We start from the raw sequence: 27,253 nt of genomic DNA on the forward strand, positions 1-27,253 counted from the left end.
TCTTGCTGACGTTTTCTAAAAATGTCATCTACATAACTTGAAGGCTTGTTGATTTATTTATTTGGAGGGTGCAGCAAAGAGAATTCATCAGCAAGAGTACTATATGATAAAGAACAAGGATACAGTATATTCCAAAATGATTAGTTAAGTTTCATGGTTGAAGTCCAGTGTGATAGAAGCAATCAAAGACTTTTTAAAATTAAAAATATTGCTCTAATTTTGGATAGAAAATATAGCAGATAAAATTTGTGCCAAAGCATGTTTTATTTAGCTTATCTCATGATTTCACAGCTATATGATAGCACAGTACACTTTTTATATTAATATTCACTATACAGGCTACTCTTATACTCTTTCATGTTAAATGTTACTTGATAAGACCTTATTTTATTAAATAAATTTATAAATTTCAGTCTTCTGAATTTCAATTTTTTGCACGTACAGTGCCTATAAAAATAATTCGGCCCCTCCCCCCCCTTGGAAGTTTTCATATTTTATTGTTTTACAACATTGAATCATAGCGGATTTAATTTGGCTTTTTTGACAATGATCAACAGAAAAAGACTCTTTCGTGTCAAAGTGAAAACAGATCTCTACAAAGTGATCTAAATTAATTACAAATATGAAACACAAAATAATTGATTGCATAAGTATTTACCTCCCTTTAATACACACCAAATCATCACTGGTGCAGCCAGTTGGTTTTAGAAGTCATATAATTAGTTAAACGGAGATCTGTTTTTGGAGACCTGTGTGCAGTCAAGTTGCTTCAATTGATTGTAGTAAAAATACACCTGAATCTGGAAGGTCCAACTGCTGGTGAGTCAGTATCCTGGCAAAAACAACAACATGAAGACTAAAGAACACTCCAAGCAACTGCACAAAAAATATTGAAAAGTACAAGTCAGGAGATGGATACAAGAATATCACTGAATATCCCTTGGGGTACAGTTAAGTCAATCATTAAGAAATGGAAAGAAGATAGCACAGCCGTAAATCCGCTTAAAGCAGGCCATCCTCAAAACCTGCGAAACTGTGCAAGAAGGGGACTAGTGAGGGAGGACACCAAGAGACCTATGACAACTCTGGAGGAGTTCCAAGCTTCAATGGCTGAGATGGGTGAGCCTCGCATACAACAACCATTGCCTGGGTTCTTCACCAGTCGCAGCTTCATGGGAGAGTGGCAAAGAGAAAGCCACGGTTGAAAAAAACTCACATGAAATCTCAGTTAGAGTTTGCCAGAAGATATGTGGAAGACTCTGAAGTCAGCTGGTAGAAGGTTCTATGGTCTGATGAATCCAAAATCAGACTTAACGCTATGTTTGGTGTAAGCCAAACACTGCACATCGTCAAAAACACACCATCCCTACCATGAAGCATGGTGGTGCTTGCATCATGCTGTGGGGATGCTTCACTGCAGTAGGCCCTGAAAGGTTTGTGAAGGTAGAAGGTAAAATGAATGCAGAAAAATACAGGGAAATCCTGGAGGAAAACCTGAAGCAGTCTGCAAGAGAACTGTGACTTGGGAGAAGATTCGTTTTCCAGTAAGACAATGACGGCAAGCATAAAGCTACACAGGAATGACTTAAAAACAACAAAGTTAATGTCCTGTTGTGGCCAAGTCAGAGACCAGACCTCAATCCAATTGAGAATTGTGGCTTTACTTGAAAAGTGCTGTTCACTCACAATCCCCATGCAATCTGACAGAGTGTAAGCAATTTTCTAAAGAAGAATGGGGAAAAACTGCAGTGTCCAGATGTGCAAAGCTGATAGAGTCCTATCCACATAGATTCCAGGCTGTAATTGCTGCCAAAAGTGCATCTACTAAATACTTACTTGAGAGCGTAAGCAATCAATTATTTTGTGTTTTATACTTGTAATCAATTTAGATCATTTTGTAGAAATCTGTTTTCACTTTGACACGAGAAAGTCTTTTTCAGTGTCAAAAAAAGCCAAATTAAATCCACTGTGATTCAATATTGTAAAACAGTAAAACATTAAAACTTTCAAAGGGGGTGAATACTTTTTATAGACACTGTACAGCAGATTTTGAAAATGAACCCACTGGCAAACAATCTCAGTATAAGGAGTTTACTACCAGTGAAGGTAATACGCCAGGCCTCCAGATTCCTTTTGACATGGTTGGTGATAATATACTGAGATAATAGCAGGATATAAGATTTCAGCTGAGACTGCATGACTCCATACATAGGACTGAACTGCAGTTTGTGTCTAGTTGTTAATCATTGAGCCTTCTTTCAATATCTCATTTTTTCAGCAGAGTAGCGATAGATTTCATTGTCTGATATGGAAACCAATACTTAGATGAGGGATTCTGAATCATGTGTAGTACAAAAGCATTATTAGAAACTTTCATTACTTCACCCAAAAGTTATTACTTTGTCTTGGGAACTTTATTCATAGATCCCATCATTTTATTTCAAAAGCTTCCAAGAATTCCAAACAATTGCCACGAGAATGGCTACATGTAATGGAATCCTGAAGCAGCATAATAATTACGCTATTATTAAGCTGAAGTCAATGTGATCCAGCTTACAATAATGGCCCAAGTTGTACTGAACTGCAGACAGTGGTTCCAGGGACAGCTTTCGGCACTTAGCCTTACATGAGTACCTTCTCGACCTCTGTACTTACACGTTAAGATGAGGAAGTCAGGTATATACTGCAGGTTAGATATTAATGTATCTGACTTCCAGCTTCAGAATAGACATAGCACTGAATTCTGAGGTACAATTCCATCATCTTGAGCTGAGGGGCCGCATGTATTTTGGTCATGTCTCCTCAGCTTTAAACTAGCTATTTTATGTGTTAAATGTGTTTTCATGTAAATTTGTATTATTTTTAATTCTTTTAAACTGCATTTAAATGTCTTTGACCATCAGAGACAGTTAAAAGTGGGTCAATAGCCTTTGACAGCAGTGAACCTTGGGATCTGCAACCAGAGCCTAGTTATGCCTGCAGACCATTACTTTTCACTGGAACAAGATTTAAACTGTGGGGCCCTGAAGGTATAGTGTGACTACTGGAATAGTACACGGAGCAAGTGTAATGATCCGGCAGGAGTAAACATGAAGATGTCAATAAATAGTTGTTTGGTTGGTTGGTTTCTTTGAAGTAAAAACTCATTTTTTTTTATTTGTTTATGATGAAATACTGCCATATAGTTAAAGTATTTCTACAGACAGATATGGTTGGAAGCTAGGGATTGGGGATTCAGTGGGTAACTAAATTTGATAGCTATTGCATGCTGCATCATGGTGACTGCTTATTTAAATATTTCAGCATCAAACTGAGATGTTTATTGATGGATAGAATTTTACCATGCCCTTTGCATTAAGATTTAATCCAGTAATATTATAAGCAACAAAAATCTGGGTATTGAGATCTGTGGAACCCAGTGGTAACAGTCTTCCAGTTACAAAAGCACCTGACAACTATTATCCTTTCATTCCTGTCACTGAGTCAATTTTAGATCCAATTTGCCACTCTCTTTTGGATCCCATGGGTTTTTATCTTTTGACCAGGCTTGTCAAAAACCTCGCTAAAGCCCATGTCAACTTCATCGATGTTACTGAATGAACCCCTCTGTTGCTTCCTAAAATAAAAACAATCAATTAATCAGACACTTAACATCTCCATTCTGATTGTAAATTAGAACGTTAAAAAAAAAACTGCAGATGCTGGAAATTTGAAACAAAAACAGGAAATGCTGGATGCACCCAGCAAGTCGGGCAGCACTTAGGAAAGAAAAACATAATTAATACTTTAGGTCGGGGACAACTTCATCAGAGTACTAACATCATCTCCCTCTATTGAGAAGGCAGCAGCCAAAATATTCCCCACTCACAGTTTTTTAAAATATTTTATTTATGATTTTCTACAAACTACAGCATAGAAGAAAAAAATCAATAGTATAAATGAATGGATCATTGCAATACAGACAGAAATAGCAGACAGACAGAAATATCTTAACAAATGAGCAAGTCACCCATATTAAAAATGAAAAATAAATAGGAAAGCACCCAACCCACCCACTATCCAACTCCAAGCCAATCACTATATCATAAGTATAAATATTTGAAAGGATATTTGAGATAAACTTTTATCATCCCAGAGCTAAATATTGTAGTAAAAAAAGAAATGAATAATAATAATAAAAAAGCAACCTGCTACCTAATCAAAAAATCAAAGAAAGCTGGAAAAACAGGATCTGACTATCAAGGGAAGAAAAAAAAATACACCTGTCAATCTAGGTGAGAATTATGAAAATATTCAAGAAGAGGTCCCCACACCTTATGGAATTTTATGTCTGAATTAAAAAGTGAATAGTAAATCTTCTCAAGATCTAAACAAGACGTAATATCCCTAAGCCATTGAACATGGGTAGGGGGAACTACATCTCTCCACTTAAGGAGTACTGCATGTCTAGCTAAAAGAGAGGCAAAAGACAATGTTTGTCATTTAGCCAGGATCAAATGCTTGTCAGAGACTCGAGAAATACCAAAAAGAGCAATCAAAGGATCAGGTTCCAAATGACAATTTAATATAGAAGATAAAGTTAAAAAAAATCTTTCCAAAAATTTTCCAAAGAAAGACAAGCCCAATATATATGAATAAGGGAATCCTCATCTCCTTTGCATTTGTGACACCAGGGACTAATATCAGGATAAAACTTCGTCAATTTGGTTTTAGACATATAAGCCCTGTGGACAACTTTAAACTGCAAAAGACAATGACAAGCATATAAAGAAGTTGAATTGACTGACTTAAGAATTGAATCCCAAACCTCGTTGGACAAAGAAAAACCAAAGTTATGCTCCCAAGCAGTTTTAATTTTATCAGAAGGGGCTCGTCTGAGATTCATAAATCTGACATGAATAGTAGAAATTAAACCTTTACCCAAGGGGTTCATTTGAAGAAACAAGTCTACAACATTTTTATCAGGTTGTTCAGGAAAATGTGGTATTAAAGGGCTAATGAAATGTCCAATTTGAAGATATCTAAAAAAATGAGTATTCAGTAAATTAAACTTTGTAGACAACTGTTCAAAAGTCACAAACTGACTGTCTATAAAAAGATCTTCAAAACGCCTGATACCTCTCCTACACCAGTCTTGGAATGTGGAATCCTGCATAGAAGGTTGAAATAAATGATTGTATAGAATAGGACTAAAAAGGGAAAAACTATAAAGGCCATGATATTTTCTAATTGAGCCCATATTCTCAGAGTATGCCTGATTACAGGATTAATAATAAATTTTGGCAAGTGGCAAGGAAGTGTAAATCCAAGTAAAGCTGGAATAGATAATTTCTTATAAGCATTCAATTAGGCAATGTCAAGCCACCTTCTCTTTTAGGCTTTTGAAGATGAGCTTTATTAAGTCTAGACTGTTTACCCTTCCATAGGTATGACGAGATAATAGAATCTAAAGAATCAAAAAAAAACTTTAGGAATAAATATAGGTAAAGATTGAAATAAGTATAAAAATTTAGGAAGAATGTACATTTTAATCATATTAATTCACCCAATTAGAGACACAGATAGAGGTGACCACTGTGCTAGACACTGTTTTGTAAAATTTAAAAGATTATTGAAATTCTCATCAAAAAGGCGATTACAATTCCTTGTTTCTATAATACCAAGATAAGTAAAACAATTGTTTACTACTTTAAAAGGGAGATTTTGAAATTCTAATACTTGTGCTTCTTTATTTATCGGAAAAAGTTCACTCTTATGTAAATTAAGTTTGTATCCGGATAACTGACTAAATTTATTAAGAAGTGAAAACATCAAGGGTAAGGAGATGTTCGGGTTTGATATAAAAAGTAACAAATCATTGGCATATAGAGAGACTTTATGCTCAAGACCGCCCCTCCAGATCACAGTCAATTCAGTACAACTGTGAAACGCAATTGTCAATGGCTCGATGGCCAGATCAAATAGTAGAGGACTTAAAGGGCATCCTTGTTGGGTGCCACGTTTAAGGTCAAAAGGTTGGGATTGCTGAGAATTAGTCAAAACTGATACAATTGGATGAGAATATAGTATCTTAATCCACTTAATAAAATTATGTCCAAAATCAAATTTTTCTAAAACCGCAAATAAATAGTGCCACTCCACCTGGTCAAATGCCTTTTCAGCATCAAGAAAAATAACACATTCAGGAATCCCTGATGAAGATAAATATAGGATATTAAAAAGATGCCTAATATTCATAAAGTGAAGGCTATTTTTAATATAACCAGATTGATCCTCGGGGATAATTAAGGGTAAAATAGTCTCCAACCTATGGGCCAAAACTTTAGTTAAAATTTTAACATCTACATTTAATAGAGAGATCGGCCTATATGAAGCACATTCTAACGGATCCTTGCCTTTTATCGCTAAAAGAATAATACAAGCCTCATCAAATGATGCAGGCAATTTATTTTTTTTTAAAGAATCAGAAAAAACTAAACTAAGTTGGGATAAGAACTGAAGAAAATGATTTATAAAATTCTGCAGAGAACCCATCTGGACCAGGAGATTTACCAGGCTGAAAAGTAGAAATAGCAGAGGATATTTCCTCTAAGGATAATGGCTCATTCAATTTATGTTTGAGATCAGAAGAAAGTTTAGGAATATTTAAACTATTTAAAAATTGCATGACAGTAGTATTACCATTAAAGAATTCAGAAGTATTTCAGAATGGACCATAGTAATATTCTCATTACTCATTCGAATTTTAGTGATATGTTGTTCTGCTTTAAAATGTCTAAGTTAGTTAACTAGGGACTTACCAGATTTATCCCTGTGAATATAGAACTTACTTTTGCTGCCCAAAAGTTGGCGTTTAACCGGGTAAGTAGAAATAAGATTAAATTTAGTTGTGAAGTTCCATTCTTTTCTTATACAAATCCGGATCCTTGACCTGGACATATAATTGGTCTATGGTTTTAATCTGATTGATCAATTCTAAATGTTCTTTTTGAGTCTTTCTTTTCAAATTTGCTGTATAAGAAATTATCTGAGCTCTTAGATATGCTTTCATTGCATCCCAAACAACCTGACTTGAGGTTTCAGGTAATGTATTATCTGATCCTCCATAAATCTTACAAAGTTGTTATCCGACAACAAGGTCGGATTAAAACGCCAGTGTTTATTTACTTGAGGCAGACCAGGAAAAACTATAGACAACGTAAGTGCGGCATGATCTGAAATCAATATACTCTTATAGTCACAGGAACGGATGGATGGAATCAACTGATGATCAATTAAAAAATAATCGAGTAATCTCTTTCATATGGATGAAAAAAGTGCCAAATATCAGATATTCCAGAATTGGAAAGAAAAGATTGAATTGATAAAGCAGATTTACTTAATCGTCTGGGGATAGAGGAAGATCTGTCCAAGACTGGATCCAATCAACAATTGAAGACACCACCCAGTATAAGAAAGTATGAGCTTAGTTCTGGCAATGAAGGAAAAAAAACGGTCAAAAAACCCTACATCATCCGAATTAGGAGCATAAAGGTTGGCTAAAACTACCTGTATATTATAAAGTTTCCCTGAAACAATAATAAAACGACCATTAGGATCAGAAATCTTACTATGAAGCTCAAAAGGAACATTTTTGTTTATAAGAATTGAAACGCCCCTCACCTTGGCTTGAAAAGTTGAATCAAAATGTTGTCCCGCCCATCGTGCCATAAGACGAGAGTTACCTGAGTAACGAATATGTGTTTCTTGTAAAAAAACTACCTCTGCTTTAAGCTGTTTAAGATGTGCAAACACCCTTCCCCTTTTAACCAGATGATTCAAACCCCTGACATTCCAGTTTACAAAGTTCAATGGACTAACCATTGAACATAAGAAAAAAAAGGATAGCAGGCATTAAACCATATCAGAAATTTATATGTCAACTCTGGAGCAAAGGTATAGAAGAAAAAAAACAGGGTGAAATTACATCACATATAGTGCAAATATGCCAAAATTCCATATATAATATTAACATTGGAGTTCTCACCCACACCCTCTAAACTTACAGCAAGAAAGCTGCAAATATAAAGCAGCAAGCTCCCCCCTAGAAAAACTAACCCCCTACTGGACTTCCAGTTAGGTAACATCTTAGTTGTCTCCACTCCAACAGTTAATACAGTAATGAAAAGAAACACAAAAAAGCTTTAAGAATTGTGAACTAAAATTAACCTTAATAAGAAAAAACAATACATTCAAAGTTTATAAATTGTAAAATATGATAATTATCTAAAAAGAACTTTACCCCAACCTACCCACTAGAATTGATAAACAAAAAAAATCGTCTGTAAGCCCAATTATATAGAAAAAAAGCTTTAACATCCAAGTAAGTAATTCATCCGAGTCATAAAAATAAGAAAAACATAAATAGCATCTTGAAACACAAAAAAAACCGCCAAAGGAAAATCCATTCAAAAGGATTTTTGATCCAAACCCGAAAATGAATTTAAAGGTACAGCATCAACTGCTGTTTAAAGTTAACATAATCTAACCGAGGAAAAAAATCTCATTAACCTTTGAATAACTAAAATTATGAAAGATAGAAATATTAAGAAAATAGAAAAAAACACTTCAATAGGACAATGCAACATAGTTAAGCTACTAATTAATTAAATGCGACATCAGCTTCATTTTAAATTTTTTAAAAATCTAGATTTGTAGAAAATGGAGACCGAAGTCTGAAAAAAATCAGGAAACAATTCAAAGAAGCTGTCACTTCATGAATCGATAACAATTTCATAATGCGACACCGACTCCATTTTGAAATGAAATCTCCAAAGACTTTTAAAAGGTGTCTAATTACATAATTTCACAATCAGCTCTATCTTTATCTACTTTTTGGATTTTGCTTGTTTTTTCTTGGTAGTATTTTTACATGCTGTCTGGTTACTTTCCCTTGTAATTTCAGTCTGACTTTTTATATTCTTCCAGGCTTTCTGTCATATTCTCAGTGATGGCCAATTTCTTACCTTCTCTTTATTTATTTATTGGACCATCCCACATTTCAATCTGCTTTTCAAAGCACTTTGTTCATTATTTGCTCCAAGTTCAATGAACAGTAATTAAGCTGACAAACGGAATATTTGTAACCGAAGGGAGTCTGAAAGCCTTAGAAGAAAGGAGTACACGATTCAATAATGTCCTTTAGGCAAAGAAACTTCCTATCCTTATCCAATCTGATTCATACGTACTTCCTGCTTAACACTAAAGTCAGAAATTGGAAGTGCAAAGAGATTTAGGAGTCCTAGTGCAGCATATTCCTTAAAGGTTAACTTGCAGGTTGAGTCAGTAGTAAGGAAGGCAAATGCAATGTTAGCATTGTTTACGAGAGGGCGAGAATGTAAAAGCAAGGATGTAATGCTGAGGCTTTACAAGTCATTGGTCAGACAAAATTTGGAGTATTGGAGCAGTTTTGGGCCCATATCTAAGAATGGATGTGATGGCATTGGTGAGGGTTCAGAGGAAGTTCACAATGATGGTCCCAAGAATGAAGGGGTTAATGTATGAGGACTTCCAGGCCTATAGTCACTGGAGCTTTGAAGAATGAGGGGGAATTTCATTGAAACCTACCGAATATTAAAAGGCCTAGATAGAGTGTACGTGCATAGGCTATTTCCAATAGTGGGTGGGTTTAGGACCAGACAGCACAGCCTCAGAATGGAAGGACATTTCTTTAGAACAGAGACGAGGAGGAATTTCTTTAGCCAGACAGTGGTGAATTTGTGGAATTCATTGCTACAGACAGCTGTGGGTCCAAGTCATTGTATACTGTATATTTAAAGTATAGGTCAATTGGCAGTTAATTAATAAGAGCAACAAAGGCTATAGGGAGAAGGAAGGAGAACGGGGTTGAGAGGGGAAATAAATCAGCCATGATTGAATGGTGGAACAGGTTCGATGGGCCAAACAACCTAATTCTGCTCCTATGTCCTATGGTCTAATGTCTGGTTTTTAAACACCCACTGATGCAGGCTTTTGAGCCTCTTATCTTCTTTGGAACACAGGGATGAGCAATAAATGCTTGACTGCACTCCCACCCTCAGAATGAATAGCAATAATAATAAAATGCATCTTTGTAGCAGTTACCAAGAATTCCCTTTATGAGGATTCTGTTTGTGAGGATTATTTTGTTAATAATTTTTCAAATGGAGTAAATTGCACTAGCTGTAGATAAGGGGAGGAATTAGAAACTAAATCAACTAAATTCATTTTTAAAATTTACAGCAATAAAGAGAATTACATGAAATTACTTTTGCTAGATTTACACTTCACTTCACATAAGCACCTTTGCACTTCCTCTGGGAATAACTTCTAAAAATTGGCAAAATAGATGGAAGATCCATACAACTTTAAAAATGAAGTATTGGATGTATTTCCTCTTCTCTGTAATTAATACCTTATGTATTGTGGTTTGTTATAACACATGACAGGATGCAGCAGATAGTGTTAGAAACTATAGGTTTTCCCTCTTCCTTCCTTGGGCCAAATATCATTGGAATTAAATTCTTCAGGTTCCTTCCATTAACATGTCAATTCTAATAATGTGTTTTGCCAGATCCTGCACAGTTGCTAAAAGTAATGACATGGTCTTTCATGCTAGAAAGGGACGGTTGACATTAGTATTGACAGTAATCATATTAAAGTTTGAAATGTTTCAGGGCATTAAGAATTTTGTGTGCATACAAGCAACCTTGAACTAATGGCAGAGAATCAGAAACGGAATCAGGTTTATTATCACTGACAAATTTTGTGAAATTTTTTGCTTTGCGACCGCAGTGAGTGCAGCAGAGGGCAAAAATGAGGCAGTATTCACTGTTCATCTTTCAAAATTGTGATGGCACAGGGGAAGAAGCTGTTCTTAAAACATTGAGAGCGGATTTTTAGGCTCCAGTACCTCCTACCTGATGGTAGAAAAGAGAAGTGAGCACATCCCAGATTATTTAAGTCCTTAATGATGAATGTCTCCTTTCCGAGGCAGCACCTCTTGAAAGTGTCTTTGCTTGTGGGGAGGGTTGTGCCCTTGATGGACCTGGCTGAGTCTCCAACCTTCTAATCTCTTGCAGACTTGTCCATTGGAGGCAACATACCAGGCATGGATGCAACCAGTCATGATGTTCTCCATAATAAATCTATAGAAATTTGTAAAAGTCCTTGGTAACAAACCAAATCTCCTCAAATTCCTAATGAAACAGAGGTCTTAACATGCTTTTTCATGATTGCATCAATGTTTTGGGCCCAGGATAGGTCCTCTGAGATGCTGACGACTGGGAACTTGAAGCTGCTCAACCTTTCTACCACTCACCTCTCAATACAGACTTGTCTGTTTTCTCGGCTTCCCCTTCTGACATCCACTGTCATTTTCCTGGTCTTGCTGATGTAGAGTGGAAGATCATTGTTGTAACACCACTCAACCAGCTGATCTATCTCATTCTTGTAAGCCTCACCATTGCCATACAAGATTCTACCAACAACAGTGGTGCAATCATTGAATCTATGGATGGTGTTTGAGCTGTGCTTAGCCAAACAGTCATAAGCATGGACAGGGTAGAACAGAGGGCTAAGAACACATCATTAAAGTGCACCTTGTCTGAAAGTCAGCAAGGAAGAGATGATATTATCAATATGCATTGGCTGTGGTCTCCCAATAAGGAAGTTGAGATCTACTTGTAAGGACAGATAGGATGTCCGGGTTCTGTTGCTTAGTTATTAGTACTGAGGGAATGATGGTGTTGAACAATGAGCTGTAATTGATAAACAGTAGGATCAGAAGTGGAAAAGGTGAGCAATTTCAAGTTTCTGAGTGTTAAAATCTTCGAAGATCTATCTTGGGCCCAACATATTGATGCAGTTACAAAGTAGTCACAGCAGCAGCTATATTTCATTAGGAGTTTGAGGAGATTTGGTATGTCACCAAAGACACTTGCAAATTTCAACAGATGTACCATGGAAAGCATTCCAACTGGCTGCATCACCTTCTGGTATGGAAGGGCCAAAATAAGCTGCAGAAAGTTGTAAACTCAGTCAGCTCCATCATGGGCACTGGCCTCCACAGTATCCAGGACATCTTCAGGGTGCGATGTCTCAAAAAGGCGGCATCCATCATTACGGACCCCCACCACCCAGAACGTGCCCTCTTCTCATTGCTACCTTTAGGGAGGAGTACAGGAGCCTGAAGGAACACACTTACTGATTCAGGAATAGCTTCTTCTCCTTTGCCATCAGATTTCTGAATGGACATTGAATCATGAACACTACTTTTTTCTCTCTTTTTGCACTACTTACTTAACTTTTTAATATTTATATACTTCTTACTGTAATTTACAGTTTTTATTATGTATTGCAATGTACTGCTACTGCATTACAACAAATTTCATGCCATATGCCAGTGATATTAAATCAGATTCTGATTCAGATGCTCCAAAGAAGAGTGGAAAACAAGTGAGATTGCATCTGCTGTAGGCCTGTTGTGGCAGGAGTCAAATTGCAGTGGGTCCAGGCTCTTATTCAGGCAGGAATTAATTCTAGTCATAACCAACCTCTCAAAGCACCTTACTGTTGTAGATGTGAGTGCTACTGGGGAATAGTCATTGAGGCCGCTCACCCTACACTTCTTTGGCACTGGAAGCAGGTGGGAATCTCAGACTGAAGCAGCGAGAGGTTGAAAATGTCCTTGAGTACTCCAGCCATATGGAGAGCTCTCTCCAGAATTCGGGTCCTACTTAGCAACTTCAAACTATATTTTAATCATTCAAAACATGAACATGTTTAAGTACAAAATAATTAAAGAAAATTGAATGTTTACACATCAAGGGTTGGTAATTTGTGAATCCATTGAGTCAGTATAAACAGATCCAAACTCTTTAGCCCACAGAGTTTGCAACAACCATCATCAACACCAATCCTATTTTCAACCTAGTCACATTTCCTCACACCCCACCTGCCACCCCGAGTCCCCTGAAGGAATATAATCTACAACTCGCCTACACATTTGGCTGGGACAATTTATCATAGCCAACTGACATACCAACCTTAATGCCTTTGGGGAATATGGGAAAAATAAGACCACCCGGGGAAACACATTTGATCCCAGGAAGGATATGCAGACTTCACACTGAGAGTGCTGGAGGTCAGGATTGAACTCACGTCACTGGAACTGTGAGGCAGCAGCATTAATAGCGGAGCCACTCTGCCAGCCGCCAGTTGTATCACTCAAGGAATCCATATTGAGATCAGACTGTAAGGATAGATCTTGGATTCACTTCTCTCTATGATCCAGGGCTTATTTTGCAGCTTCAAACCACATTTCAATCACTCAGCAAATAGCTCCCATCTGTAAGATTAAAAATATCAAAGCTTGTTTCCATCATGAAAAGACCTCCATTTTTGTTTCATTGTGGATTCTCACGTATTTTAGCACACAAGTCAATATCCTATTTGGCACAAGGCATTTTTATGAACTTACATAAAAGAAAGATGAAATCAAACAATTTACAAATACTCTACTATTGAGCAATTGTTCTTTTTTACTTTCCTCAATTGGCCAGCTAGTTGTTTTTCAGGGGGGTCTTTTGCATTAAAAAAAAATTGGAAGCCTTATATATTTGAAGGCTTATGGACAGTCTGAAAATGTGATCAGATTGTACAAATAGACGTCTCTGCCCCACTCATTTCAAACCCTTGGGGAACTAAAGAAAGATATTTTCCCAAAAAAATGAATATTGTAAGCTTCAGTTAAGTACAAAAAAGAGATACATCTCTTTAGTTTCCTTGGTTTCAAATATAATACTTTCTATATTAAGTTGGATTTCACCTTGCAGCAACACACGATTAAAATTTTCATTTTGTTCCAATGAGAGCGGTAATAAATCGGCCATGATGGAATGGCAGAACTGTTCCTACGTCTTATGGTCTTATAATTTAAACCAAATATTACTACTATATAGTATATAGCCATACTATAAACACTACAACCAAGGTTAACATTTTCACAAAAGCTTCTGTTTCTGTTAAGTACAAAGAAAAATGTTCTGTGTGGAATTCATAGGGAGAGATATTAGTAGAGAAGAATTGCTTTGTTTGCACTTTGAGCATTCCATGTTAGCATCTAGCACTGTTCGATTAGATAAAACATCTTACCCTGAACAAAATTGTCCCTTATCCCCAGCTCTGGAAGGCTTCTTCCATTGGGATCTCCATGATAATTTTGTGTCATTCTGTAGGACGCCCTGGTGAATCTACACATTGAGTTTGAATTACTCCTCAACAAATTAAGAAGTTTTCTGCTTTAGGCTGATGTACAATGGTTTATTTTTAGGATGTGGGAATTGAACTGTTAAATTAGACAGAACGTACTTAAGTAGAAGAAGATGAGTTTCAATCATTTCCCAAGTTATAGATCTTCACTATCTTGTTTTGGCATTGTGTACAAATTAAATTTGATTTTCCTTTGTAAATTGGAATGATCCATTACCTTTCAGATGGATATGAAGACTCCTACCTATTCTTAAGAAAAGATTCTGCAAGGGAGAAAATTAATGAGATTGTATAATAATACTTCATCTTACTTTCTGTCATGCTCATGCTATATCCTTTCTATAGCTGGCTAAGGAAGCAATCAATTCAAAAGAATTACCCAGACTGATTATACAAAACAACCACTGAACAGACAAAAGTCTTTCTGCACTCAATATTAAGCCATTTTTTCACTGCCTTCCTACCACGACACAACTGGCAAATAGTACTATGTGGTTAGTGATAGGCAAGATGCGATGTATTTGTAAGAATCTATAAAGAGTTGAACAGGAACACTTCTCAGAAAAGCTTTCTTGCACAACCTTATGCAAGTACAGATTAGGAACAACCAGTAAGTGATATCAAAGGATTGCAATTTGTCTAGCTTCTTGGATTCATGCCTACTAATCCTCACATGGTGAGATACTCTGCCAGTTCTTTACACTAGGGTAAGACACTGACTACAGGCTTTGTACTGATAGAAAAAATTCTTTACTCAATCTAAAGACCACTAATTTCAATGAAAATGTAGCTTGAACGTAAAGTAGAAAGTGCTGTTACAACAATATAGCCCATATTAGCACCTGATCCCTCTGTTTGAATTTCCACATAATTATATATAGATTTGGACATTTTTGGCTTTGTTTTGGATACAAATTGTTTTAACTTATACACTCCAATGCATCTATTTTGGCTGATTATCCAATTAATTTGATCCATTCCAGCTTTCATATTCTTTGATTTTTACAGGTACCTTATTAGCAAAATTCAGAAATCTAATAATATCACTAAACGGCGGGAGGAGAGAGAACAGTGCAGCCCTCCGGCGAAAAATGATATTGTATCCGTTAAATAGGGGCTGTGGACAATTTTGATTTGATGGAGATGGACGTGAGAGCACAGAGGAACATCTGGAGAAATTTCTGAAACGCTCATTCGCTGCTGTCGTTACTGTGCGGTCGGTAATCTTCCGGAGGAATGGCCTCAAAATCCCTAGCTTTGCCTGCTGTTGGCGACCGAGATTGAGGCTGAATTGCTTGGACAGAGATGGCGCTCAGTAGTCGGTTTCGGAGAGCTGATTCGGAGGCTCGAAGTTTTCGGATGACTCAGAGACAGATTGTGGTTGGGCATGGCAGGGAGAGTTTTTCTTCTTTCTCCCATCTGCGTGAGATTTGGGACATTTGAGAGACTTTGAACTTTTTACTGTGCTCATGGATTTCTTCATCAAGTTATGGTATTGTTGCACTGTTGTAACTATATGTTATGATTATGTGGTTTTGTCAGTTTTTTCAGTCTTGGCCTGTCCTGCGTTTTGTAATATCACACCGCAGGAAATATTGTATCATTTCTTAATACATGCATTCCTAAGTGACAATAAAAGAGGATTGCGTGTCTTTATAATCTAAAAAAAATGTCTTTTATGCAACTTTCACCATAATGTTTAGGGTCAATTTCAGACCTCCGCCTATGATTCTCTTTCTGTTTATTTGTTTATTTCCTACCAATCATATTTAATTTGGCTTCAATGAGGAGAACTTTGTTCATGACTATCATTTGAAAAAGAACGTATCTTATTCCGATAAGTTTTTAGAATGTTTGCCGGAATGTTGTGATCCAGTGATGAATGTGCTTTCATTTCACTTGAATCCAGTACTTTCTTGATTGATGGCATTCATCTGATAATTTGCACTGTTTAGCCAGCTGTTCCATCAGAAGAAGAGTGGCACAATGAAAATCTGGTATGCTTTAATCTCTCTTTACCCATGAATTATGTAAATTCTTTTGAACAAAATCAAGGTCTATTATTTGACACTTTATTTTTCTGGAAGCCCATGTGGGGCAGACAAATATTTCAAACTATCCAATGTTTTGAATGACGGTGCTTGATTCATCAGAGACACTTTGAATATGATGTTTATCATGATGAATGATTCTTTTCCTTCTAAATTTGCAAAATTTACTTGTAGCTAATGCTATAATGTAGTGGCTATCTGCACTGGTGCAACTGAGACAGGGCCGGAGTGAGGCAAGAAGTGGTCCTAATACCGCCCCCCCCCCAGCTTCTGTGAACTGGGTTTGTGATCTCTTCCAACTCGCACAGTAGACCTTTGACCAAATGTGTTACCTCTGAGTCACCCAGACTGCACCCACATCTTGAAGATGCATTGGTTGTTAAGTTAATTAGCTACTATGAATTACTCCTAGTGTAGATGGGTAATAGGAGAATTGAAAGCAGTTGATGGGCATGTGTAAGAGAATATCTTACAGGGAAATAAGCAATAAAATTTTGGGGATTATTCTAAGAACCAGCACAGAATTGATGAATGAACATATAAACCGATATTGAGATTCTGCTTACAAATTGGTATGATGTAACCATATACACTACTGCCCTGATGTCCTTTTATTACATGGGCGATCAAAGATTACTCCATTCATGACTCTTTTAATAACATCTTTTGTGCTGATCATCCTGCACAGCTAAGACCTACCTATAGTTCTTATGAAATCATGTTCTGACTTTTCTTATGAGCTTTTCTTTGTTAACTGACAATTCACTAAGCAAACATGAGTCAACATCTCTATTTAAATCTGGAATGTCAACCAGCCAACCATAGATAGTGTTGTCATATACATTCACAATAACACAATCTCTTTTTGTTGTCCTGGCAATATCATCTGTAGTGACAAATATGAGAATTAAAATACTTCTTCCCTAATTAGAAAAACTTATACTAGGTTAGAGACCTCAAAACAGCATCATGATTACTGTGAACTGTTGATTTTCTGTACTGAAAATTATAGCTAAGATTGATGCTTGACTTCTGCATCTAACATGAGAACTGCTAACGTTAGATTCAGAAAAGCTGTCAGATGCTAATGATTAGATAGAATAGTAGCTTTAACACCTTTAGCTGTAAAGGAACTTATCAAACTTCTTACCTGAAAATATCAAGGCCAACACTTCTTGTTCTAATTTGGCTTAGTTTTATTTAGTGGCACCAAGGATAAGAAATGCAGATGAAATTATTCTCTTGTCCCCATTATCCAACCTATCAAAGATCACTATTCCATTAAAATAAGCTAATGAATTGTACGCTAGTTTTTATCTCTTTTGACACATTCTGAGCTCAAGCATAATACTTCCACAAAATTTTAATGATTTGTCACATCATTCAACTGATTTCTTCAGTAATTTTTTAATGGATGAAACAATCCTGCAAAATTTGGTATAAATTTACTACTACAATTTTCTAAACTATACTACCATTGAACTTACTACTATAATTGTCTAGAGAGGACCTGATCCCTGCAATTTACTTGAGAGTATATGCATCTTTGATTGTATTAGCCTTTACTGTAGTCAAATGTTGACCATCCGCTTTGATACTATGTCCTCAAAGGTTCATAGGTCAAATTTAGTGTCAGAGAAATGTATACAATATACATCCTGAAATGCTTTTTCTTTACAACCATCCACGAAAACAGGAGAGTGCCCCAAAGAATGAATAATAGTTAAATGTTCGAACCCCAAAGTCCCCCCCCAGCTCCCCTCCATCCCACGCGTAGCCGGCAGCGAGCAACAATCCCCCTCCACCCACTGGCACAAAAAAGCATCAGCACCCGTCACTGAGCACTCAAGCATGAGCAAAGCAACAGCAAAGACACAGACTTGCAGTTACCCCAAAGATTTCACATTTCACCCGGTATTCAACATACCATAGGCTCTCTCTCTCCCTAATAAGGGAGAAGGAGGTGTCTCCATTTTCCCAGTGAGTGAGGAGACATAACAAACAACTCTCTGGCTTACGATGGTAAAAGTCCATTACGTCGCTTTTATCGAGCTCTGTGCCCGAAGATCTCGGGTCTCCAGCCGTAGATATTTTGACTCCCCTGACGACACACAGGCCTCCTGCCGAGACACTGACCCTCGATCTGCCCACTCCAGAGCCCTAAGATCCAAGGCTTCCAAATCTGAGCCAGACTCTTAGGCTGAGCCCTTGGCATGACGAACAACAACAGCCGGTTATGAAACTCCGAGAGCTGGTCCCATTCCCGCAAAGAACTGAAGTCAGTGTGTAACTCCAGCTCAGGGTCTTCAAAAGAACCCTGAAAGGGAAAAATAAAGATATTAAAGATGGAAATAGAGCTGTTTCTGAAGATACAAGCAAAGGAGTCACTGTTTAACATAGAAGCATAGACACAGAAAACCTGCAGCACGATACAGGCCGTTCAGCCCAAAGCTGTGCCGAACACGTCCTTGCCTTAAAAATTACCTAAGGTTATCCACAGCCCTCTATTTTTCTGAGCTCCATGTGCCTGTCCAGGAGTCTCTTAAAAGACCCTATCGTATCCGCCTCCACCACCGTCGCTGGCAGCCCATTCCATGCACTCACCACTCTCTGCATAAAATCTTACCCTTAACATCTCCTCTGTACCCACTTCCAAGCACCTTAAAACTGTGCCCTCTCATGCGAGTCAAACCAGCCCAGGGAAAAAGCCTCTGACTATCCACACGATCAATGCCTCTCATCATATACACATTCACATGCTCAATGCCTCTCATCATCTTTAGTGCCATCATTACTCCGCTCCACTTCCAGATCTTAAATTTCAAAACATACTCAAAACTTTCCCAAATATTGAAGGACTCTTTTTCAGAATGTCACTGTGGATCTTCCAGTTTGGAGCTGAGATGAGACATCACTCAAATAACATAGTGTCCAATGGATTCCTCAGAAAAATCACTTCATTATGATCTGGAAGATGTCTGAAGTGAAACAAACACCATTGGCATTCTATCAAATTATTGCATCTCCAGCCGTCTAGACTCTGTCTTGCCACTGGATCCAGATGGGAATTGGGAAGAGAGAGTGAGGCTGACGCTGCGCAACTCTCCCTCACTTAAATCCAAATCACGCGCTAGTCTCGACACCATCATTATGGTGTCGAGGTCCTCATCGACGCCAACGATGGACGAACAATCAATCAATCAATCAAATTGAAACATGCCAGAGTGTATATTGTTAGTTAAATATAAACTAGACTCTTCGTGTAACTCAAGATAAGATAGGCATTAATCAAATTGAACTTTGAAAAGATCAGGCCTCCTGTCAAGGCTGTAAATAAATCTTCCACGTTCAGCAAAGTATCAGGTAGATTACCTTGAAAGACCTGATGAACAATTACATTTCAGATCACGACACTGTCACCACACTACCACTGATATTTCAACTGCAACTCAAGGAGCTACTTTATTCACCTTTGAGCTACAGTTCTCAGATTCAAGTCTATTCAATTGTTGCTCATTTTCCCATTTGAGCATAGTGTACTGGACTCTATAAACAGTTCTTACATTTCAATCAAAGTTCAAACTAGATTTGTTACTTTAAATTGGAGTACTTATTCCATTGAATTCCTTTACCATATTGTCTCATCCTGTGCATTTCACTGCAAAATGAAATATTTCATTGAGCTTCAAAATGTCAAACCAATGCTTTCTTATTAATCTTGATTTGTCCAACTGCAGAAATGTTCTCTCCCCTACCCACAGCTGCTCCACGGGGAGATTCAAAGTAAAGCAGTTGTGAGATGACATTATCCAATACAAAGCTCTCAATTTCATGGTTACTGAAATCATTGCTAAAGAAATGTAGGTAATTTTTTTGTGAATTGCTAATTGACATCAGAGTGTTCCTAATGATATGGACTTCAAACAAATCCTCTAAATGCTATTGTTCTTTCATCACGATTAGCAACCAGAAATTTCTTCTCCTACTTGTTCTACGGTTCTTACATCATGTCTCAGCAAGTTGAGCTACATTCATGCAACTGTACTATTCTGCTTTCAAGAATGCAGTATTCTTTGCCAATTATTGACTAAGCACTAATAATAGTACTTTCACTTGGATCTTCCGTTTGCAATATTACCACTATGTCCACCATTATCATCTCAAATTTTTTGAAATCTTTACATTAGATACAGCCTGGGAGCTTATTCACTTGTGCAGATGACTGTTGAATAGTTTTTGTGTGATATTTGTGAAATCCCATCAGCCAACTTCATGCATAACATTGTTGACAAGCCAAACCATATGTTTACTATAAATGCATTTATTTCTTAGATCTTGGAGAAAATGGTTACACAAAACCCTTCCCTGGATATTTTCAAAACAGAATTGTATTGGAAATATTGTGATTATTAGAACAAACTTACTAATGACTTTTTTTTGGGATTTGACTCCTTGTCCCAAAATGATAACTTTCAGCAATTTACAATAATTCGGGATTGCATTACTATCCCACTTGGTTCTCTATGTCTTTCAGTGACACAGCTTCACCTTCGGTGGTATAAGTAAATTCATAAGAACATTATATATCAGAAGACCTACTGCAATTAAAAAGGTTTGCTTTCCTTTTTCCAATACTGCCTGTACTTGTTTGCACCAAAAAAAAATCTGACTGGTCAAGTAAGTGCTTAAAGTCTTTTGGTTGCAGCCTTGATCTTCCAATCACCGTATTATACCCATGGGCATGGCCAACCTGGAACAGCAATTGAACCATGCACACAAATTCCCACTGATGTATCTGACTGTTCCCAGTCCAATCTCCATTCTGCTCTTCAGGCTTCATAATACATTTTTTTAAGCTTTAGCAAACAAGCATCACAAATAAATCCCTTTATCAATTGACTGGATTATCTCCATCAACAGAAACAAGTAAGGACTCCAAAATCCTATCTCATTATTTCCAAATTTGAGGGTTTCTGAGGTTATAATGGCTTCTGGGTACAAAGTGACTCAGAACAATAGGAGGGACAACTACGGAGGTCAATAGTTGTCTCTAACATTTCCAAAATGCTACGCATTGATTCTTCGCAAGCTGTGGTAAACATTTTCCCAAAACAAGAGACTTTCTTCCCCTTGAAATAAAGATTAACTAATCAGTTTTCCTTCCATTCATCAACTAACATTCAAAAATAGTTAGAGAAAATGCTGGAAGCACTCACCAGATTAGGGTGCCTCGGTGGAAAAGGCAACAGAGTTAATGGCCCAGGTCAAAGACCTTTCCTCTGACATAGTCATTTACCTGAAAAATTAACTTTCTCTTTCCAAAGATCATGCTGACCTGCTAAGAGTTTTCAATATTTTCTGTTTATAGTTTCAGTTCTCCAGTACCTGCAATTTATTTATTTTCATTTAAAAAATGACTAATTGCCAAAAACCTTGTGAGGTATTTCAAATGCATGATAGGCTCTCCAAATATAGGTCAAGGGTTTCTTTTTCATAAAATTCATTCCCTTGCTATTAATTTGCTTTAGCTTATTTAAAAGCACTATCTTCTTCACCACAGCTACATTTTCAGATCTGAATTATATTGAGATTTCTTTGCTTTATAACAACTAGTTTATTAAATGAAGAAAAATAAGCAAGCAGAATTCTGTGTTGATTATATGAAAATAGATTTTAAACAGTGAATGATAATAGATTTCTATATCAGATCTCCACTTCTTTTTTTGGTAACGACTGAGGTATCTAAATATTTACCTGCAACCAAGTATGGTTTACATGAATTCTTGTCTTTACTTGTTTGTTGTACTGATAATTGAAAACACTTTGCAAGAGAAGACATAGCACTTATGTACAAAAAAGGGGAAATAGTACAAATGCATCTTGCAACTACTTATGCTTATGTACTTCGATGAAGAAAAGAGATGCCAAGGTACTTCACATATGAAGTAATCAAATGAAGGTTGTAATTAAGTTGAAGAATGTTGCAATAGGACACATGAACAAGATAGGATTTAGGGATGTTTCCAAAGTAAGGCTGGTGCCAGTGACTGAGAACAAGCTACCTTAGGTTGTAATGGCTGTGGGATATGGTTGAGGTGTGAAGAACAGATCTGTCAGAAGCATTTATAGTTCAGGATATGGTAATACTTATAGTTCCAGAGGAAGTGAGTTATGAAAAGCATGTTAACAAAGGATTTACACAATTTGAATTAAAGGTATTGTGGGAACAAGCTGTGTGATGAGATATAGAGTAATTCAATGAGATTCTGAGTGATGACCGAGTGGGACCGAAGACCATTCTGAATTAATTGAAGCTTACAGAACATGAAGATTGAGAATGCAGTAGGAAAGAATTGAAACATTTGAAGCTTAAGATGTCAAAGAGGTGGTTGGAAGAACAAGCATCAAATGAACCAACAAAGGGAAAGCTAGCAGTTTTGCAAAAGTAAAACCGGATGGTCTTTGGAATGGAGAGGATATGGCTAGCCCTTCTTTTCTGTATCTTTTTCTCTAATGTGAGAAAAGGTGCAAGAGAGAAGATAAAGGAAGTCATGATTGAAATGAGCTGAGAGAGTGCATGAGGTGAGATCAGCACCAAAAACAACGTACTTGTCTGTGTGGCAACAAAAGCATGAAGAGAGGTTTGGCTTGCTTGGAATAGTCTAGGGGTGGAAGCAACAGAGAAACCCAAATGGATGAACAGCAGAGGTGATAATTGAGTTCACATTTGCTGTTCAAGGTGTAAGTAAAAGTGACAGGAAGAGAACTTCAAAAAGACAGTTGTTGATGAGGAAAAGAAGCCTATCCAGTATTCTCTTAGAACATGATTGATTCTGTGCCTACACTCTCACACCACTGGAAAATTATGTATATTTTGTGTACATGTGTTTTAGTAAGTTTTTCTTTACCTACTTCAATGCATGTTGCTTTAAGGATTTTCTACAAGTGTTTACCCACACAAAAAAGTTCAGTAAAACTAAAGTACATGAATTAAAATCCTTATATAAAGATTATATATACTTTAGAAGCAACAATTAAGATATATTTTGGAAAAACTATAATTCAGCATATTGTATTATCACTAATCTGCACTGTTCATTCCTCTTGAATGTTGAATGCTGATAGTGGAATAAAATAAAATGATTCTGCTCTTTACCACTGTCATCCATCATTTTAATGAGATCAAAAATATAATTGAAGAAAAATGATCCAGCTGTGCATATACTGCTGGAATTATGTATTCATCAGCAAGTACATGGCTTAAAATGACTCCACTAATCCGTGGAGTTGCAGAACATTTTTGAAATAAAGTGAATAAACAGTTTGGACATATTTAGAATACATTAATAAACAAAGTGTTCTGAGCTTTCATGCATCGACTCATGTTTCAGTTTGTGTGCTTATTAAGGATACTTTAATAGCAACACATACTGTACAATACTGGAAATCTTGAACAACACACACACAATGCTAGAGGAACTCAGCAAATCAGCAGCATGAATGGAGGGAAATAATCAGTCAATATTTCGGCTCCGTCCCCTTGTTCCCTCCTTATTCTGGCTTCTGGTCCTTTCCTTTCCAGTCCTGTTGAGGAATCTCAGCCCAAAATGTTGACTGTTTATTCATACGAACAGAATTAGGTCATTCAGCCCTTCAAACCTGCTCTTCCATTCAACCATGACTGACTTATTAACTCTCTTAACCCTATTCTCCTGCCTTCTTCCCATAACCTTTGACCACCTGACTAATCAAGAACCTATCTACTTCTGCTTTAACTAAACTCAATGTCTTGCACTCCATAGCCATCTGTGACAACGAACTCCACAGTTACACTACACTCTGGCTAAAGAAATTCCTCCTCATCTCTGTTCAAAATGGACAGCCCTCTGCTCTGAGGTTGTGGCCTCTAGTCCTAGACTCACTCATTATAAGAAACATCCTCTTCATTTAGGTCTTTCAATATTTGATAATTTTCAATGAGACAACCCCCCATTCTTCTAAACTCCAGCAAGTACGGGCCTAGAGCCATCAAAAGCTCATCATGCTTTAAACCTTTCATTCTCCGAATCATTCCTCTGAACCTCCTCTGGACCCTCTCCAATTCCAGCACATCTTTTCTTAGATAAAGGGCCTAAAACTGCTCACAATACTCCAAGTGCAGTCTGACCAATGCCTTATAAAGCCTGAGCATTACATCCTTGCTCTTATATTCCAGTCTTCTTGAAATGAGTGCTAATGCATTTGCTTTCCTCAACATTGACTCAAACTGCAAGTTAAGCCTTAAGGAATCCTGCACAAGGACCCCCAAGTCCTGTTGCACCTCTAATTTTTGAATTTTCACCCCACTTTGAAAATAGTTTATGCCTTTATTCCTTCTATCAAAGTGCATGACCATACATTTTGCAACACTATAGTCCACTTCTTTGCCATCCTTTCAGTCCTTCTGCAGACTCTCCGCTTCCTCAAAACTACTTGCCTCTCCACCTGTCTTCATATCATCCACAAACATGGCCACAAAACCATCAATTCCATCATCCAAATCATTGACATATATTGTGAAAAGAAGTAGTCCCAATACCAAACCCTACCAAATACCATTAATTACAGGCAGCCAACCAAATAGGCCCCTGTTATTCTGACTCTTTGCCTTTGCCAGTCAGCCAATCTTCAATCCATCCTAGTATCTTTCCTGTATTTCCTGTAATACCACATGCTCTTATCTTGTTAAGTAGCTTTGTGTGCGGCACCTTGTCAAAGACCTTCTGAATATCCAAATAAAAAGCATCCATTGATTCTCCTTTGTCCATCCTTCTTGTTAACTCCTTAAAGAATTCCAACAGATTTATCAGGCAAGATTTACCCTTAAGGAAACCATGTTGACTTTAGCCTAATTTATCATGTGGCCCCAAGTACCCCAGTATCTCAGCCTTAATGATGGATTCCAACATCTTCTCAACCACTGAGGTTAGGCTAACTGGCGTCTAACTTCCTTTCTTCTGCCTCCCTCCGTTCTTGAAAAATGGAGTGCTCTGGAACCATTCAAGAATCTAGTGATTCATTAAGATCATTAATAGTACATTCACAATCTCTTCAGGTACCTCTTTCCGATACCTGAGGTGAATCATTAACAACTTTCAGACCTTACAGTTTCCCAAGCACCTTCTCCTTAGTAATAGCAACTACACTCACTTCTGTCCCCTGACAATCGCGAATTTCTGGCATACTGTTGGTGTCTTCCACAGCGGACTGATGCAAAATACTTATTAAGTTCATCTGCTATTTCTTTGTCCCCTATTACTACTTCTCCAGTGTTATTTCCTAGCAGTCCGATATCCACTCTTGTCTCTCCTTTACTCATTAAACTGTTATATCTGATAAATCTTTTAGTATCTTCTTTTATATTATTGGCTAGCTTATCTTCATATTTCATCCTTTCTCCCCTTATGGTTTTTTAGTTGCCTTCAGTAGGTTTTCAAAAGTTTCCCAATCCTCTAAATTTTCACTTTTTTAATATTATAGGTCCTCCCTTTTGCTTTTATGCTGTCTTTGTCAGGCACAGTTGCCTCATCCTCCCTTTAGAATACTTCTTCATCTTTGGGACGAATCTCTCCTATGCTTTACAAATTGGCCCCAGAAACTCCAGTCATTGCTGTTCTGACATCATCCCTGCTAATGTCCCCTTCCAATCAACTTTGGCCAGCTTCTCTCTCATGCTGCCTGACTTGCTGAGTTCCTCCAGCAATTTATTTATATTACTTAGAGATACAGTACGGTAGCAAGCCATTCTGACCCATTGAGCCTATGCCACCCAATTATATCTATGTGACCAATTAGCCTACTAATCTGTACGTCTTTGGAATGTGGGGGAAACCAGAGCACCCGGAGGAAACCCATGCAGTAATGGGTAGAGCATACAAAATCCTTGCAGACAACAGTGAGAATTGAACCCAGGTTGCTGGCATTGTAAAGTGATGCGCCAACCACTACATCAGTGTGCCAGCCCATTTTAATCTGTTAAATTACAGCAAAATTCAGTTAGTTACAATTCCTTCAAACAAATTGGTTTAACACCATATAGTTGAGAACAGTAGGACTGTGGTTTGTCACTAGACTGCTTATCCAGCAAAGTGACCAGAAACAATCTGTAGCCATCAGTCAAATCCCACCATGGCTTATGTGAAACTTAAAATCAATTAGTTAAATAATTTTCAATAGAAAGCTGGTTTCAAGACTGGAGATCAATAACCTAACAGCAGATTGTTTGTACTCATTATCACAGAGCAGCGTGGACCTTCCATTGTTTACTGATATCCTTTAGGAATGAATATCTGTTTTCCTATAGAGTATGTGACTGGAGCCATATTGGAGGTTAAGTCTTAACTGAATAAAATATTCAGTTTAAGGACCATTTGGGATGGCCAATTAATGCTAACCTTATCAGTAATAATCATCGACAATGACCATCCAGAAATAAGCACTACTGAATTTCAATGAAATTCAGAACAATGAGAAACTAGCTGTAGATCGAAGGCAGTAAACAAACACAAAATTTCATCTGGAGTATGACTGCAGAGCAACATTAGCTTAACAGAGAATAAACAGCTGAAATCTATAAATCTATGAACCTTTTGAGGTTTGCTGTATTTTGCATTGCCAAGTGTTCTTGTCTTAGTACATTTATTCATTCAAAGTACATTTATTATCAACAAATGTATAAATTATACGACCTTGAGATATGTTTTCTCGCAGGCAGCCGCAAAGCAAGAAACCCCAAAGAACCCAATTAAAAAAATAAAGACCAGCCCCCAATGCACTGAGAAAGAGGGAAAAAAAACACAAATCATGCAAACAATAGAAGCAAGCAACAACAGTATTCTGAACCAAAGTGAGTCCCCAGACCTGAATCCCTGGAA

At 37.2% G+C, this 27,253-nt stretch overlaps 1 long non-coding RNA gene across 1 annotated transcript; it reads right to left on the bottom strand.

The window, feature by feature from the left end:
- Positions 1–344: 344 nt before the first annotated feature.
- Positions 345–19,507, bottom strand: LOC134351357 (uncharacterized). The gene is made up of 3 exons (XR_010019134.1): positions 19,173–19,507; positions 18,268–18,657; positions 345–832 (listed from the first exon to the last, which is right to left on the bottom strand). It is a non-coding gene; the product is annotated as an uncharacterized LOC134351357 (long non-coding RNA).
- Positions 19,508–27,253: the final 7,746 nt, after the last annotated feature.

Source organism: Mobula hypostoma, chromosome 9, assembly GCF_963921235.1.
Source record: "Mobula hypostoma chromosome 9, sMobHyp1.1, whole genome shotgun sequence".
NCBI lineage: Eukaryota > Metazoa > Chordata > Chondrichthyes > Myliobatiformes > Myliobatidae > Mobula > Mobula hypostoma.